This window comes from Arvicola amphibius, chromosome 10 (genome assembly GCF_903992535.2).
Source record: "Arvicola amphibius chromosome 10, mArvAmp1.2, whole genome shotgun sequence".
Taxonomy (NCBI): domain Eukaryota; kingdom Metazoa; phylum Chordata; class Mammalia; order Rodentia; family Cricetidae; genus Arvicola; species Arvicola amphibius.
The window spans coordinates 114504192-114517276 of record NC_052056.1 but is presented as its reverse complement, the minus strand read 5'-3'; positions in this window follow the sequence as shown (position 1 = coordinate 114517276).

Sequence of the window (13085 nt, the reverse complement as noted above, 5' to 3'; positions counted from 1 at the left end):
AGACATGAATGGAGCCTTGGGAATGTGGATCTCAAGCATGCTTGCATGGCTCTTCTGGGTTCCATTGCCTACAGTGACCCAATTTTTCCTTCTGGGTTCTACTACTTGGCTGTTTCACAACCTCCCCAGATAGCACCCCCTGTAGTGACCAGGAATTCGGGGATAATGAGATAGTGTTAGACCTCTATCAATAGAAGTTTTAGGAGAACGTTTTGACTCTAAGGCAAACAGCAGTAACACCAAGAACGCACTCAGTGAGCTTTCTGCTGATCTGAGTGAGAGGGGTGTTATTCACTGGAGACTGAACACATGGGCTTCGTCAATATTGCTTTCCCCTAGACCATCAAATTCTCTAGTGACTCTGACTGCTGCAGACCTCCTGGATTCTATACTTGTGATACTCAAACCCTTTTTTATTAAACTCTCAATTATGAGAATCATAGGAATGGTACCCTGTCCTGGACACTGCGATGCCATTAGAAAACGTGGCGTCCCTCAAGATTCCCAGCCATATTTAGTCTCATGAGTGGCATGGTGGCAGGTGAAGAGTCTGACAATGATAAGGGAATTGATAAGAGCAGGGAAATGCTGTGGGAAGTAACAAAGCTGGTGAGTTGTGGAACGCTTTAATTTTTTTTTTTTTTTGGTTTTTCGAGACAGGGTTTCCCTGTAGTTTCTAGAGCCTGTCCTGGAGCTAGCTCCGGGCGGTGGTGGCGCACGCCTTTAATCCCAGCACTCGGGAGGCAGAGGCAGGCGGATCTCTGAGTTCGAGGAACGCTTTAATTTTACAGCTAATTTGTACTGACAACAGCTTTAAGGTTTAGAAATAAACCAATGTACAAAATGGCAAAGATAAATACGTAGATAGTAGAAAATGGTTGGTAATAAAAAGAGAAAAGTTGAAGCAAATGTGGAAAGTAAAGAAAAAGAAAAAAGAAAAATCTGCTCTGTGGTACCAGAGCTCTCCACAAGATTCTTCCTTCCTCAACTGTTGTCCCTTTCACAAAGACTCCTCCCTCCTGTCTCCCTGCCCCTCAGCCCCTGCCCACATACTCTGCTGTCTGCTTCTGTCTCAACCTCCCCAGTCTCTTCATGAGCAGGTATCAGTGTGAAAGCTCCTTCTAGGATGCCAGATACCTTCAGGTTCATTTCCTATGTATGGCTGATGCCTGCATGTGGCAAAGTGCTTTGCAAAGAACAAATCAAATACAAATGCTAATTTTGTGGTCCAACTGCATCATTTTCTTAGAACTCTATTCCCCAGTCCCTATTATACCTTACCTGGATGTTGTACGTTCCTTGTTTCGGATACGGAGGCAGCAAGAAAGCCTTCCAAACAGCCTCATGAACTTCCCCCTCACGCCCTTACTGCCCCTTCTAGTGTGCTTGTTGACAGCTATGGGTGCTTTCTGGAACTGCTCTTCTGGAGATTTTGATGGTAACTCCTTCCTCATAATGTCTTCGACTATTTCATAGTCGTTTTCATGCTTTGAAGGGGATGGAGAGGTCACAGCATAAAGGATATCCCCTGTGTTCAGGCTGGTGATGTCAGAACTGGTGGTGCTGTTCTGTGTGATGTCAGGAACATCTCCTTCAAGATCGGAACTGATGGTGCTGTTCTGTGTGATGTCAGGAACATCTCCTTCAAGATCGGAACTGATGGTGCTGTTCTGTGGGATGCCAGGAACATCTCCTTCAAGATCATTTTGTTCGTTGATGTCTTCCACGAACTCTAAGACATCTAAATTTGTTTTTGCATGAGTGATGTCTTCCACATTAGCCTCCTTGTGTGTCCCCTCAGATGTTACATTTGCAGCATTTTCTGCATTATCGTGTGTCTTTAATGACTTCATATAAGAACCCTGTGGGGCAGAATTCACAGGTGAGTTAAGATCTGATGTATAAATCAGGGGACATAGAGAAGGACTTAGAGAAGCCCTTGCTAGTTTTTTTCATTTACCTCCTGCCCATTCTTTTCTTCAGTTTCTGTCAGGAATGTTGGCAGAGCCAGCAAACTCCACCTCCTGCTCAAAGGAAACCGAGGGAGGGTGAGCTGATGTGAAAGCCTCCTTGAGTACCAGATCTGCGCATGATGTTTGCTTTCCCACCTGTAGATACGATTTTTATCGTAAAGTAAGTCGTTTTTGTCTAAGGTCTCAAAAAATCTATTGGGCACAGTTGTGTCAAGATTCTCCTCCACCAGTATGTTAGTCAGTGAGCAGGTTGTGTTTACAAGACTTGACATGGAGTACTCCGAGGCTAATTCTTTGGATGCTTGCAAACCGTCATCAATGAGATTGATCCAACTTCCTTCATCTGCCATGTCCTCCACGCTTTCTGGTGGGGAATGGCTCTGCCCCAAGATTCTAGAAATTAAAAAAAGTAAAATCAGCACTAGGAGACATTTATGACTATCAATTTGTACATCAAGAAATCAAAAGTCTCACAAGCATCGTAATGATGCATCTTGGTGGTCCAAGATGCAAAAAACAAACAAAGCACAACATTCCAACACAAAACTGTTATTAAAAAGCGTAGGAAAGAACCGAGCCAGAGATAACTTGGCAGTTGAAACAAAGAGCTGGTCCTTTGAAAGAATGAGCAAATCTGACAACCCTTGACATGAATCCCCAAAGGAAGACACATATTATTGAAATGTGAGACAGGAAAGAGATGAGTAAGATCCATGGGAACTCTAGGAGCTGCGATAAAACCTTGTGCTCCAACGTGTTCATAATCTTTAAAGAAAAATATTGCTGGTACCATAAGGTCCATCAGAGGCATGTGTGAGTTCCTGACCCACAGCAGAAGCCCGGGAAATGGAGCACAGGCATTCCTCAACCCCTTAAACTTCCTGGTCATTCTGTACGGCTTCTCTCCCCGGCTACTGCCTTTTTCTTCCTATTCCATCCCAGCTTGCCCCCAATCACCCACTCCCTTCTTCCTCCCTTTTTCAGGGCCATTAGATCCCCCAGCTCAGCCTGCTTGTGCACTGGGATAGGGTGGTGAGTACAACTGGGCAGGAGTACCTTTGTTTCAATAGCCTGTCTGCAGCAAGGTAGGCCTTTTGTCTGCGAGGTCTCTGGCCAGCAAGGGGACCTGATTCTGTACCAGAAGATCCATTGGAGAGCATTTGAAGGAAGAGATAGGCAGATACCAATGCAAGAATTCCTCCAAAGATTGCATAAAGGATCATACCTGCTGTCTTTAAATACAATGGAGATTCATGATCCTCAAGGTGCTTCACCAGAGACAAAAAGATAGTTCTAAACATTTTAAGATGGCAGTAGTACCCTGATGCCAAAACAACGAATGCACAAACACACACACACAGTCGTGTACATTTTTGGGTTCACACACTCACACACAAACATAAACCCCGACACAGACATACTTACACGCACACTCTAATACACACAATCAAAATGTATAATATTCTTGTTGCCCATCATCTGAAATGAGATTCCCTATTCAAAACTGTTTAATAACACATTAGAGAAACCTCATATTCTCAGTATGTTCAGCAAGGAGAACTAGAGGTTAGTCCACACAAAAACTGATCATCAGTTAACAGACAAGTTTAGGGAGAAGAGTCCATGTTCATCCACAATGAATGAAATGTTGTAGTTTTCTGAAATACACATGGACACAGCATCAGATGTACTGTGCAAGTTCCAGAGATATCCTGAGCCTAACTAGAGCTGTGGATGTGTTTGTGCAATCTTAAAAGGGGAGTGCAGTAAGCACGTGCCAGGGGCTTTTGTAATATAACACAGCAGATGAAAATGATCCTTGCTCACTATTTGTATGGATACATGTCTCAAGGCATATTTTCTACTTTTCATAGTTAAGGTTTGAAATAAAACATAAAACACCAAAAGAAATTACAGTATCTTATGGCCAAACAAAATTATAGAAAAGGGATCAAATTTAGAAAAAAAGTCAAACGGGCACAGACAGAAATCAATGTCTCAGACACCAGCAGTGACTCTGTGACTTCAAAGATTGCACAGAACATGAAACTCATGGCAACAGAGAGGAAAACTCCCAATGTCAAGGTCTGTGGGACTGGGATTTCCCAAGTGTATCAGGACCAATGCTAGATACAAATGCTCTCCATCCAACTTGAGTTTCTCTGCAGCTTCAGAATGAAGCCCAGTCCACCGAATGTCCTTCAGGAATAAATTCCTATCATTTCTCACAAAGGACAAGTGAAGTCACTACTAAGGTTGGACCAGTAACAGCAAGAGTAACCCAAGGTAGTTTGTCTAATAACAGGGACTGCGTTATTTTTATCACGGCAGTGAACATTTCTTTCACAGAATGCAACTGAAGAGGCAGAAGGACTCCCTTGTCTCATGGCCTCCGAGTACAGGGAGGCCTGGCAGATGCAGGAGCTGGGGAAGATGAGGCTGAAGGAACAGATTCCATGGCTTTGGCAGGCCCTTGCTGCATCCAGTCACCTAGTTCTCTGATGCTCTCCAGTGCTTTATGGTTTTATGACTTCCCAAACCAATTAGAAGTCCATACTAGAGACCAAGCATTCAGGCGCATGAGGAATTGGAAGGCCTTTCACATCAAACCTTGAGGACTTTTTTCAACTCTTAGTTACTAAGCCCCAAGTTAGAAAAATGAGAGACTCAGGAACTCTGAGCTGACATAGACTAGGGACTTGGGTCTGGACTACCTGAGGCCGGAACTGCTTCAGTGGATTTTTCACTGTGCCTGTAAGTTCTCTAAGAACTCTCTAGGATAGACGTCATCACCTCTCCACTTTTGATATTCAATTTTTTCTTACACTTATAAGGATGGATATAAGAAGTGGTAGGCCTCATTGAACATAGCAGTGTGGTGGGTTGTTCCTAATTGAGATGGCATGGTTTTGTTTTGTGGTGGATTGGACTTGGCTATTCAGGAAGGTCATCAAGAGAATAGGTGACATTTGGGGCTCAACAAAGCTTGGGGGATGTAATCAAACTGAGGGCGTATTCACAGTGCATACCATTGTGAGGCTTACTTTCTGCAATTATCTCCTACTAGCGAAGACTTAAAATCAAAAAAGAATATTTAAAAAATGTCAAAGTATCATGTTCATTTAAGATGAGAATTAAGCGTGGTTTAAAACAAGAAACTAATAAGAAAGCACAAATTAATTCAAACACCATTCAAAAGATATAGATAAAAAACCAACAATCCAGGAAAGAATCACAAACTCTTTTGGTCTAATCAGGTCAACATGTCTGTTTCCAAGTGATTAATAACAACCATGTGAATGTGACCCAAATTCTGAGTCCAAATTCCCTGAAGCCAACAAGTCAACACCTTCTCTGCAGTGTGAGGACAGGACTCAGACTGGCCATTGACTTCAAAGGGCTGGGACTACAAGATGTCACAATGTATCCAGTGAGGTCATAGCAAGGAAGCACTCATGCTGTTCAGAACCAGAAATTTTTTCCTCTTTCTATCTCCCAGAATGGCATTTCTTTCTCCCTGGCTATGACCAAATTTTTGAGAAGAAGCAACATCAGTTCCATAAGTCCTACATGGATACTCTGGCTCACAATGCACAGGAAAGGCATGACTTGGGAATGTGGATCTCAAGCATGCTTGCATGGCTGTTTTGGGTTTTATTGTCTGTAATGACCCAATTTCTTTTTCTGGTTTCTACCACCCAGCTGTTTCACAACTTTGCCAGATATCACACCCTTGTTGAGACCAGGAATTCAGAGATATGAGATGGCGTTAGATCTCTGTCATACAAAAGAGAACATTTTAAGAATAAGAGTAGCAGTAACACCAAGAATACACTCAGTGAGCTGCCTGCTGCCCTGAGTGAGAGATGTGGTTATTTACTGGACAGTGAACACATGGGCTTTGTCAATATTACTTTCACCTGGACCCTCAAATTCTCTAGTGACTCTGACTGCTGCAGAACTCCTTGTTTCTTTATTCATGATACTTAGTTTTTTTTTTAATTAAATCCCAGTTATGGGAATCGTATGGTACCCTGTCTTGAACACTGTGATGTCATTAGGAAATGTGTTGTTTGTCAAGATGTCCAAACTCATATTTTATTTTATGAGTGGGATGGTGCCAGAGGATGAGTCTTACAATGATAAGGGAATTCATAAAGCCAAAGAAATGCTGTGGGAAGTATCAAAGCTATTGAGTTAGGTCCAAGTGCATGGTATAGTCAAACTATTTTCTAAAGCTAATATGTACTGACAAAAGCTTTAGCATAAGAAAGAAACCAATGTACAAAATGGCTAAGATAAATGGGCAAATAGTAGAAAATAGTTGGTCATAAAAAGAGAAAGTCTGAAGTAAATGCACAAAGTAAATCCCAAACTACAAACAATAAACCAAAGTCTATACGCCAATACCAACTGCTCCCCCACCCCAGTGCCCCAGGTAACAAACTCACTGTGTTCAGGTCAGTGGCAATCACTGATGTTCAATTCCAAAGCTGAATATTAAGAAACTAACGCTCTTAGAACAAAATTCTGAGTCCCACTGCTTTGTAGCCTATTCACAGCTTCACTGCAGTATAAGGACAAGGTCCAGGCCAAGCTGGTCCCTTATATAGGCTGGAGACTGTCTTTCCTCACAGTGGCTCACTGTGAGGTCATATGAGCTGTGGACCAATCACAGCTAGCCAGAATTCTTCACCATTTTCTAGTTCTTTTTATGGCTCCTCCCAAATCTGTCAAAAGACAACTTCGAGTGGCAGAGGTTGTCTTGTATTATACTTTCTGACTGCCAGGCTCAGCTTAGTGTTGGGTTCAGCTTCTGGCCCTGACAGGAGAGTGTGAGGCAACTGTTATCACTGCATTAATAGTTCCCAGGGATTTTAAAGACCAACCACATCCTGCCAGGCCACACTTCCCTAATTAAACAAGACTGCCTAAGGAGCACAAGGGATCGAGCATATGAGACAGTAGAGGAAATATCAAATTCAACCCATGACAAAGTCATTTTACCCTTAATGGTAATGATAAATAAGGGGAAAGAAAACGATAGACTCAGGAAGATTTCTGGTTCCTTGGGTTATGCAGACTGGTTTGGATTAGTTATGTAGTGTTCTTTAATGGCCTTGAGAATTGTGACCTATAATTCTGAATCAACATTTGGTTTTTCCAATCCTCATCATCTCTGTACTCAAGAGTATTCAATTCCTTTTGCTTTCAGCTTAGACTGATAGATTTCAAAGATGTGGTCCCTTACTGGCACTGAGATGCTGTAATAAGATGTTCTGTTTCCAATGCAATGAAGACCATGTGAGGAACCTCTGTGGGCCTCAGAGGATGAAGCTTCATCAGAAATGTATCATAACCAGGCTCCATAAGCCACAGAGAAACCCTGTCTCAAAAAACCAAAAAAAAGAGAAATGTATCATAAGAACCAATATGAAGGTATATTATTTGTATTTTAATAAATAAATATTTCCTGAAGACCAGAGGCATAGCTAAGCCACTAAAGTTCAAATAATGTTCAAACACCTTTCAGCCCCCCCCCCCCCCCTTCCAGGATTAGGGATTCAGAGAACAAAACATCTCTGAGAGTTCAATGTTACCCTGGACTAAGCAAGACCAATGTCCAAGCAATTCCAGGTGCCTCACACCTTTACTCCGGGTACTAGGGAGTCACATATTTAATCCCAGGAGTATAGGTCATAAAAATGAAAGAAGAGAGATGCTTAGCCAGCTTAGTCTGTGGCCGCCAAGCCTTGGTAGAAGTAAGACTTCTTTAGTGGCTTGGCTGCTTTTCTGCTTTTCAGGTTGAACCCCAATTTCTGTCTCTAGGTTTTTATTATTAGTGCTACAGCCCTGATTTGATTTCCCATCAGAATCCATAGATCTCACAAAATAGCGATTGATTGTTACAATATTAATGAGAAAGTCTAGTCATTCTAGAGTACTATATGTTGTAGGGGGGTGGTGGCTTGTTCATCCTGGCTACCTGGCTAGCTTAGGCCTGAAATAATCACACAGAAATTGTATTAATTAAATCATTGCTTGGCCCATTATCTCTATCCTCTTATTGGCTATCTCTCACATTATGATTTAACCCATTTTTAGTAATCCATACATCCCCATGAGGTAGTGGCTTACTGCAAAGATGTTAACCGGCAGCATTCGTCTCAGTTGGAGGATCGATGGCTTCTCTCTGACTCTGCTTTTTCCCTCACAGAATTCAGGTCTGTCTTCTCCGCCTACCTAAGTTCTGCCCTATCAGGCCAAAGCGGTTTTCTTTATTCATTAACTAATGAAAGCAACACACAAACAGAAGGAATTCCTACACCAACTCTACACAGGCGTGGTGCTGTCTATGCCTTGATCACAAGGAAACAAGAAGTAGACCTAGCAATTGGGCATGGCATGTGCATATGGAAGACTACATACTCACACCCACAGTGAAATACTTTCTCCAACAAGGTCATACCTATTCTAACAGAACTACACCTCAGAATAGTGCCACACTTATGAGCTTATTACCACCACATTCTGATCCCTGGTCCCCAAAAGCTTATGACAACACTATAATACTATATGGATTTTGTCTAACTTCAAAAGTCCCCACAGTTTATCACAGTCTCCATAATGTTTAAAGTCTAAAGTTCCTTCTGAGATTTGTTCTCTCTCTCTCTCTCTCTCTCTCTCTCTCTCTCTCTCTCTCTCTCTCTCTCTCTCTCTCTCTCTGGGTTTTTCTGTGTAACAGACCTAGCTATTCTGGAACTAGACCAGGCTGCCCTCATACTCACAGAAATCCGCCTACCTCTGCCTCCCAAGTGCTGGGATTAAAGGTGTGCAACACCACCGCTCGGCAGTTCATGCAATCTCTCAACTGTAATCCCTAGTAAAATCAAAATCAGAAAGCAGATCACCAATTCCAATAAATAATGACACAGTACATACATTACCATTCCAAAACATAGGTAAATGAGCAAGCATAGTGAGGAAATACTGAACCAAAACAAGACCAAGCCCTGTGGGCAACGTCCAAACTCTGTACATCTCCATGTCTGATGTTAAAACTTCCTTCAGATCTCCATTTCCATTCAGTTTTGTTGACTATACCATACTTCTTTTTCCTGGGCTGTTTCCACTCCCTGCTAGCAGCTCTCCTCAGCAGATGTCCTACAGCTCTGACATCTCTAACATCTTGGAGTCTCTAAGGCTGGTCAGGCTTCAACTTTGCTGCTTTACCCAATGGCCTATCTTTGCCTCCATCAGGGACACTCTTGACACGTACCTGGCTTAGTAGATTCACTTTATAACTCCTTTCTTCTTTCTAACCTTACCTCTCAACCAAGAACCACATGACCAAACTGTCAAGTTCTGCTGCTTGCTGGGACTGGAACCCACCATCCCCTTATTAATTCCATCTTCACCAACTTTCTTTTCTTTTCCTTTTCTTTTCTTTTCTTTTCTTTTTTTTTTTTTTTTTTTTTTTTGGTTTTTTGAGACAGAGTTTCTCTGTGGCTTTGGAGCCTGTCCTGGAACTAGCTCTTGTAGACCAGGCTGGTCTCGAACTCACAGAGATCCACCTGCCTCTGCCTCCCTAGTGCTGGGATTAAAGGCGTGCGCCACCACCGCCCGGCACCAACTTTCTTTTCTAATGGTTACTTTCATTATGTATGCTTTGCTGTCCTGAACGTACTCTGTAGAACAGACCAGCCTCAAAATGAGAGATCTGCCAGCCTCTGTCTTCCGAGTGCTGGGATTAAAAGCATGTGCCAGTCATTTTTAGTAGTAGAGTTTGTGTGTTTCCCTTCTTCTAGTTGTGCTGGTGAAGGGTCGCTAGATGCCTGAGTTATTGTGGGTGTTGTTGGACTCCTTGGTTTGTGATTTTCCTTCTATTACTTTCTGCAAGGCTGGATTTGTGGCTGCGTATTGTTTAAATCTGTTTTTGTCCTGGAATATCTTGTTTTCTCCATCAATGGTGAATGCAAGCTTTGCTGGGTATAGTAGTCTAGGCTTGCATCCATGTTCCCTTAGTGTCTGTAGCACATCTATCCAAGCTCCACGCTGGGAAGGGACAGGAAGAGAGAGGCAGTGTCCAGGGAGAATATCCCCTGCAGGAAGCCCAGAAAGTGTAGGGGGTTGAGGAATGTCTGTGGTCCTTCTCTGGGTGGCTGCCGCGGGTCAGGGACTCACTCACCCCAATGAATGATGGATCTTCTGGTAGACAATCAGGTCTCCTTGCTGGCCAGGCAGCTCACCGACAAAGTGCCTACCTTGCTGCAGGCAGGCTTCAATAAACAAAGGAACTCCCACCTGCCTGGGTGTACTCACTACCCAGTCCCAGCACCCAAACAGGCAGAGCTGTGGGATTTTATGGCCCCAAGATGGGAGGATGAAAGGGGGAGGGTTTCTGGGTGCAAGCTGGGAAGGAACAGGAAGAGGTCTGCATGTTTTTTGTACCATGATACGTACATCCACTGTTAGATTGGGAATATTTTCTTCTATGAATTTGTTTAAAATATTTTTTGTGCTCTTGACCTTGGTTTCTTTGCTGTTTCCAATTTTTTCCCATTTGTACATTTGTTCTTTTCTCAGTGTACCAGATTTTCTCTATTTTTTTTTAACCTGGCATTTTGTAGATTTAACATTTTCTTATACTGAAAGACCAGGACAAATCCAGACCCCCTAGCAGGAAGAGTAGAGCCAAAAATCTAGGTTAACTGGTTCCGTGACTCTGTTCTAGGAACTGGCTGAGCACAAAGTTAGATTATAATCTTGAGAACAATTTTGAGAAATGGGGAGTTACTCCCTTGTCTCTATCACTGGTATTTTTGGGATTTTCCAATGACGCCCTCCCTACCCCCTTTGGGCTGTGGTTTCTTCCTTTACCCCTTCTCGCAGCTACTTGGGGTCGAACTCCTCTACCTCTGTGTGGGATGATTCTAGGCCCCAGTGTGCTGGTTCTTGTCAATAAACCTCGTGTGATTACAGCAATGAAGGTCTCTCATGAGTTCTTGGGGGTCATGTTATCCCAAGACTTGAGTGAGAGTCTCCCGATTCCATGGGTCTTTCAATATCAACATATCTCATTCCTCTATCTTGACAACAGTGACTGAGATTTTTACTTCCATCTCTTTAATGTTGTTGAAAAAGACTTGTATCTAAAGTTCCTGTTCTAGTTCCTAAATTTTTCATTTTCATTGCTTCTTTAATGATCTCTAACATATTACTAATGGCTATTCTCAAGTCAGTATCTTTTACTTCAGTCAAATTACATTTCTCAGGACTTACTTTAATAGGATTATTGGTGTTGTTTGACATATATTGTCCTGGCAGTTACTAATTGTGTTTTACACTCAGAAGTAGGCATTTGGATTTAGGATGATTCTATTTTTAGGTGCGGAGATCTGGTCTTGTGTTTGTTTGGTGGGTAGTTCGTTCCTTGGTTTCTGATTCCCTCTCTAGTTTAAGGAGAATGTGGTGGTTTTGGGTGGCCTGGTAAGAATTAGGATAACATCCTTGTAGGTGTGGATACTGCTTCTCTGTCCTATCTGCTTCTCTGTCCATCAAAGCCTATAGTTCCCAGTGAGTGCCTGTGAGTGCTGGAGGCTGAGAGAAAGGGAAGTGGTGGTGATCAAGGCGATAAGAAAAAAGATGATCTGCTATCCTGGCCAGTGGGATAGGAACAGGGGTCGCTGATAAACCTGGAGGAGAGGAATGGAAGGAACAAGAGACATGAGAAACGATGGCAAGACAGGATTTCTGATCAAGCCGCCAATTTTCTTATTCCTCAGAAGCTGTTATATAGCAAATGGGCAAGGGGAAGGGGAGGTGTGTCAGGTCTGGTAGAACTCAGGCCTGGAGACATCCCTAACTAATAAGGAAATACTGAGGGTCTGTGATTGTTAACTAACAAAGGAAATGCTAATTGCTTCAAAAGCCTGGGGCCTGCAGGTCTCACTAGCCTAATTTCTTGGTTCTTGCCCTACAAAGGTGAACATCTTACTTGTGAACTTAAGATGGCATAAACAAATTACAGATCTCAAAATACAGGTCTTTGCTTCCAGCAATCTGCTGTCTAGGATGAGATATAACGGGTGTAATGGAGGTAACAGAACAGGTGTAATATGGATATAACAGGTGTGTAAAGCTGGGATGAGAAATAGCAGGTGTAATGAAGGTAATAGAACAGGTGTGTTATGGATATAACAGGTGTGTATAGCTGGGATGAGATTAGAGGATTGGATATGATGGAGAGAGAGAGGTGGGAGACTGAATATTTGAAGACCACTACCTTCTTCCATGGACAACATGATAAGTAGGTCCCTGTAGGATTTGTTGTCTGAGACAAAGGAATCAAGAATTAACTTTTCCTTATGTAAATGCAAGAAAAATGTTATGAAACTATAGTGTATCTGTGCTATTGTGTTGTTGATTTTATGTCAACTTGTCACAAATTAAATTCATTTAGAAAGTAGGAACCTCAACTGAGAAAATGCTGCAATGAGATTGTCTGTAGACAAGCACGTAGGGGCATCTCATGATTAATAACTGATGTGGGAGGGCCCAGGTTACTGTGGGCATGGCCATTCCTACATAAGTGGTCCTATGTTGTATAAATATGCAGGCTAAACAAGTCACGGAGAACAAGCCAGTAAGCAGTCTTCTTCCATGGCTTCTGCTTCAGTTCCTGCTCTCAGGTTCCTGCCTTGAGTACCTGTCATCACTTTCTTAAATGAGGGGATATGATGTTGATGTGTAAACGAAAAGAACTCTGCCTTTTCAAATTGGTTTGGTCATGGAATTTTAGCATCACAACAGAAACCCTAAGAATAACCAACAATTTTCTACTTGAATTTAAGTACCACCCCAGAAGTTGAAACCCATACCTGGCATTATTATCAAGCTAAAACATATGACTATACAAGTCATAGACGGTAGGGGGACCCATTACTGTTGTTCTATTAGTGGGAAATGGTATTAGATAAACTCCTAATTGCTTGTTGGTATTCCTATATGTGCATCTCTACACCATCATCATGGAAGCTCCTATTACAGTAGCTGACAATTAACACAGAGAACTCGCAGCTGCTCACAGTACAGAGAATAAGTAAGAGTAGA